The sequence below is a fragment of the Suricata suricatta genome, chromosome 14 (assembly GCF_006229205.1).
Source record: "Suricata suricatta isolate VVHF042 chromosome 14, meerkat_22Aug2017_6uvM2_HiC, whole genome shotgun sequence".
Lineage (NCBI taxonomy): Eukaryota > Metazoa > Chordata > Mammalia > Carnivora > Herpestidae > Suricata > Suricata suricatta.
Genome location: NC_043713.1, coordinates 72,752,194 through 72,758,066, shown reverse-complemented (window position 1 = coordinate 72,758,066; position 5,873 = coordinate 72,752,194).

The window sequence follows — 5,873 nt, the reverse complement described above, 5'->3', positions numbered from 1 at the left end:
TGGGCCCACACCTCGAAAAGGTGACCTGCGTGTGCAAGTGCATCAGGTCAAGGACGCTTCCAGGAGTTCAGAGCGCTTCCCCTTCATGTAAGGTAGACAGTAAACCACAAGGAGGGTGAGCCCCCAGGCCAGACCTAGGATCTGAGCCCCCTCCCCCACTCACCAGCCTGTGACCTTGGATGAGACAGCTCATTTCCTCACGAGTTCACTGAGCAGGGATGGCTTCCTCATGGGGAAAATGAAGCTGATCAAAGCGACTCCATAGCGATTTTTCAACTAACATTTATATGAAAAGCAAACTGGGAAACGTTGACTATATTTATGTTCCAGGCCCTTGCCTCACAAAGCAAGTTCTCTTTCGCTGGATGGGAGCACCATCTAGAACTCCGCCGCACCAGGGGGCACAGAGGCGGCCTCCCCTTTCTCACGAGCCACGCGGCATGGGCTCCTTGCAGGCCCATCTCAGGGCCCACACGCAGGCATTTCTGTAGGCAGGTCTGGGAAAGAACTTCCAGGGCAAAAGGCAAGGACACGGACAACATCGGTCGAAGCTGCTGTATGACCCTCGAAGAGGGCCGTATGCCTTCACTCGGTCTCAAGACCAGACCGTGCGAAGATCCGATCTGGACAAAGACAAGATGTTCTTATCTTATGAGAGGTCATGGGAAAAACTCAAAAATGTTTCTAACTGGGTCCCCAATGGCTGGCCCCGTCCTTCCAGCCAGAGTCCTGCCGTTATGGGGAAAGTGGCCCTCAGCCCCAGCCCTACCAACGTAGGCGTGATGGAAGAAAGGACTACCTAACAGCGAGGAGTCTTCGGTTGCTGGAAAGTTACTGGAAGGATTCCTCTAGGAAGCTGCGGAGAGAGAGGAAGTTTGAGCTCTCTGGGAAGGATTCAAGGTGGGAAGAAGACAGTTTCTCCCAAGATCTTCTTGTCCAAGAATTGAGCAGCTCTTTGTACTTACCGGGCAATGGCATCCAGTCGCCCTTTCCCCCAGGAGCCGGCAATAATGCGGCTCGCAAGAACGCCGAGTCTGGGCCCATCAGCTGGCTGAAATCCAGAGCACGGCCTTCCTTCTTCCTTTTGCCAGAGACACGGCTGAGGCCCAGAGAGGGCAAGCGACTTGCTCCAGAGAGCACAGCCAGGGAGCGGGGAGAGCTGGACCACCCCCTCCCCCAACCCCGGAGCACCAGTCCCAGGACCAGCGCCTGCCCAGGGGCCCCCGCCTGCAAGCGCACGTCTCAGGAGAGTCGCAGGGCTGTGGGCTTGGCCTCCAGACGCGGTGGACTCTCGGCGTCCTGTGCAGCATCTCGGGTAGATCCAGGGCGCTGGGGCCCCAAGGGCCGGCTGGGCCTTCACCCGCCACGTGACCTCAGGTCAGCCCCAACAGTGCACTCGGGAATATGGGGACAATGGAGTCCGCAGGGCACCCGCCCCACCAGCTAGAGTGCCCGCCCTGCAGGTGCGTGCATGCGCCATGTGTGAGGCGGAAGGCCTGCCCCGTCGCTGGCTGTGGTCAGAGGCCTTTGTGCCGCCTTTCCGCCTGCGTGGTGTCACACGCGCCACTGTGATGACACCTGCTGCCCCAGCTGAGCTCCAGGGCCGCGCAGAAGTGTGGGCATGTTGGACGTGGGCCTCTCCTCCAACCCTGCTGTCCTGCATTCGTGCACTCATTCATTCATTCTTTCATTCGGGAATAGGATTGCAGGCAGTGGTTAGAGCACTGCCGTGGGGTCTAAAAGCCTCCGGAGGTTCAAAGCCCAGCTCAGGAGCTTTCTGGCTCTGTGACCTTGGGCAAGTCACTTCAGCTCTCTGAGTTTCCATGCCTTCCTCTGTAAAAGGTGGCTAACATCGCCTCCCTCAGCTTCGCGAGGACCCGATGTGTAGAAAGTGCTCAGCGCCGAGCCTGTTACACGGGGGGGGGGGGGGGGGGGGGGGGGGGGGGGGGGGGGGGGGGGGGGGGGGGGGGGGGGGGGGGGGGGGGGGGGGGGGGGGGGGGGGGGGGGGGGGGGCTCAAGCAGTGACGGAAACTGGTCCCTGATAGTGGGATTTCAACACTGACAGAGGATCAAAGTAGAAGCTTTGGGAGCCAAAGGGGAGTCTCCAGAGCTTCATCTCACAACCGTCCTCAGGGCAGGTGCAGGGGGGATGTCCTACCTCCCAATGTCACTCCTCCGCTCTGCTCCTCATTCAGGGAGCAACTGAAGGGACTTGTTGAGTTCAGCATTCACCAAGCACCTACTGGGTACCCAGCTCTGTACTCCGTCTGACCTGCAGTGCTGGGCAAGACACAGGATCTGAGATCAGAGCTGCCTGCAGCACCCTCTCTGGCCCTTCTGGGCAGTAGGAGCAGCAAAGATAATCAGAAATGGAGCCCTTTGTCCATCCGGGGCTCCAGCCCACGAGCCCTAGGAGCTTTTTCTCACCTGAGCCTCCTGACAGGGCAGCACCTGTGGTTTCCGCCCCCAACAGGGGTCAGAGCTGCCTAAAGTCACACAGCCTGGAAGTGGAATTCGAACTCAGGTCTGAAGCCAAGTCTGGTGGGATGCAGACACATTATGTCCTTCCTCCACTGTGCCTGAAGGAGTCTCCTGCCCAGAGTCAGTGCTGATGAGTATTTGGCTTGTTTCATAGATGGGAACCCAGCAGGGGGGTGGGTGATATTCCAGGTCACTGGGCAACTAATCCGGCTGGGTACCACCCCTCCCCAACCTTTCCAATCCCCAGAAATAGCCTTGGCACCTGCCCCAGATGGACCTAAGTCTCTGGGCTCCCCTACCCCTGTCGTCAGCCGTGTCTCCAGCCACACTCGCCCAGACAATGTCTAAGCTCTTAACTGGGGTCACCGCACCTCAGAGGGAGACAGGGAACAGCTGTCACATGATCCCTGGCCCCCTCGCCAGGCGCCAGACCCCTGCAGAGGGGCACACAGGGTTGCAGGGTCTTTCCCCAAAGGGCAGCAGGAGCCTGTCTCTTCTCTCTGGCCACATCCTTCACCCCCCTCCTCGGAGTTCACGGGACTTCCCTAGCTGCTGGCTCTGCTCTGCTGTCACTGCGCTTCTGGGCCCCTCTGCCCTGCCCCCACCCCAAGAAAAGATGTTACAATGCTAAAGTTTCAAGCATCTGAGAATCACTGATCTTGTGATTCTGAAGCTTCTAAACCTAGATCTGGAAAGAAGAGGTGACTCTCAGAACAGCTGGACACTTAGAGACAGAAGTTTCCCCCTTTTCTCTGGGCACAGCCCTTCCCCCTTTAAAGCTAACAGAAGCTCCCATTCATTGAGCAGCCGCGGGGGGCCTGTTCTAAGCATTTTAAGTGAATGAACTCAACTCCCACCGCCCCTCTGAGGTAGGGGCCACCATTATTCCTGTCTCGCAGATGAGGAAACTCGGGCCCAGAGAGGTTAAGTGACTTGCCCAAGGTCACACAGCCGGCTGGTGGTGGAGGTGAGACTTGAACCCAGGTCGTGTGAAGCCTGTTCCCGTAAACGGCATGTCCACTGTCCCACAGGTTGTCAGGTAGCTTCACATCATTTAACCTTGCAGCATTCCGATGGGTGGGGGCTACAGGGCAAAGGCTGTGATCTAGGGGCTTTATAAGTGAAGACCCCAGAGCTCAAAGAGGTAAGCTGACTTGCCCAAGGTCATTCAGGTAAGAGGGGCCTGATTGGGTCTCCCAGTTCCTTATTTCCATGTCCCTTGCCCCTTGTGGTCCCCGTCCTCCACGCCTATACAATCCCTGTCTCTCTTTTTTCCCCCTCCAGACCCCCTGGCTGAGTCTGGCTCCCCAAAGCCTAAGGCAGAGGTCACAGGTGACCACCCATAGACCTGGACCCTCCATTCTTCCAGGGCACCCCCAGGTGTCCCTGCAGGGCCCCAGCGGGTGGTGGGATGCCCATGCCTGGAACTGCAGAGGCCTCTGGCATCAGGGACCCTGGCAAGAGCAGATTTACGAGCAGGACTATTTTATACTTTGCAGCTGCCGCTATAAACCCTGGACCCGTTTGGGGAGGTGGGGGGAGCAGCTGCAGGGGACCCCGCCCCCGGGCCCTGGAGCCATTGCCAAATCCCTGCTATTTCTGAGCAGCCAGAGGAATCCTGAAATTGAAACCTCCTCAAAACATGGCAAATCCCCGTCCTGCTCCATGCGGGCCCAACACCAGAGGAAGAAGCAGAGGTGAGGCAGGACGAAGCCAGACGCAGCATAAGACTACCCACCAGGGCCCCGGATTCCTGGTCAGCTCTGGATGGGTCCCAGCCCCTGTCTGGTCCACAGATGCCACGGAGGAGGTGAGGGGGGCTGGGCTAGATCAGGGTTTCTGAGACTCTCTGGACTTCAGAAGTTCCCTACAGTAATTTAGTTCAAACTTTCCCACTTTAAGATTCTGTGCTCCAACTACAGGCTGTGTGACCTTGGACAAGCAACTTGACCTCTCTGGGTCTGTTGTTTTCCTCTGTAAAATGGGGAGAAATAATGACCATCTCATTAAGAAGGTTGTAAAGGAGAAATGAAATACACCAGTAGTTCCCAGCAACTTTATTTGTAATAGCCAAAAGCTAGGAAGTCACCCAAAGGTCCATCAGCAGGTGAATGGATAAACAGATAATAGTACATCTGTATAAGGGAATACCACTCAGCAATAAAAAGCAGTGAAATATTAATACATATAGTAACATGAAGAAACCTCAAAATATTTATGCTGAATGCAAGAAGCCAGATAAAAAGTGTACAGAGGAGCAAAATGATAGGGTGCCTGGGTGGCTCAGTCCGTGGAGCATCCAACTCTTGATTTCGGCCAAGGTCACAATCAAGACCCAAGTTAGGCTCCATGCTGAGGATGGGACCTACTTAAGATTCTCTCCCTCTCCCTCTGCTCCTACCCCCAGCTCGTGCTCAATTTCCCTCTCTAAAAAACAACAACAACAACAACAACAATAAAAAACAAAGAAGAGTACACTGTATGGTTCCATTTATGTAAAATTCCAGAAAATAAAAATGAATCAAAGTGACATAAACAGATCAATAGTTGTCTGGGGATTGAGGGAGGGAGATGCAGTCAGCAGATTACAAAGGGGTATGAAGAAACTGTCAGAGGTGACAGATATGTCCATGACCTTGATTGTGGTGATGGCTTCAAGAGTATACGCCTACTTATATGTGAAAATTATCTAGTAGCACATTTTAAATATCTCCTGGTTCGCAAGTTCAAGCCCCACATCAGGCTCACTCCCATCAGCGAGAAGCCTGCTTTGGATCATCTGTCCCTCTCTCTTTACCTCTCCTCCCCTCATGCTTTCTCTCTCTCTCAAAATTAAATCAATATTTAAAAAAAAAAAACTTAAAAAAATAATGATCTGAGTGGGGCCTAAGAGTTATGATTTTATTTATTTATTTAATTTTTTATTTATGAGAGACAGCACGAGCGGGGGAGGGTCAGAGAGAGAGGGAGACACAGAATCTGAAGCAGGCTCCAGGCTCTGAGCTAGCTGTCAGCACAGAGCCGGACGCGGGGCTCGAACCCACAAACCGTGAGATCATGACCTGAGCCGAAGCCGGAAGCTGGACGCTTACCCGATTGAGCCACCCAGGCGCCCCAGAGTTATGATTTTAAAAGGTTTTCTCAGATCATCTCAATGTGCAGGTTGAGAGCCCCACCAGGTAGGACAAGACCGTGCCCTCTTTATACACATGGAAACGAAAGCCCGGATCGGTGAGGCCACACAGCCGAGGAAGGACGGAGCTGGCATGACATGGGCAGATCTCATCCTGGGGCCCAAATGACCTGAATCACCCCAAGAAGAGCACAGATGATGCACCCAGTGCCGAGCTGCTGGGAGATGGGACTTCTGCCCCTCCCTCTCTTGCCTGAGA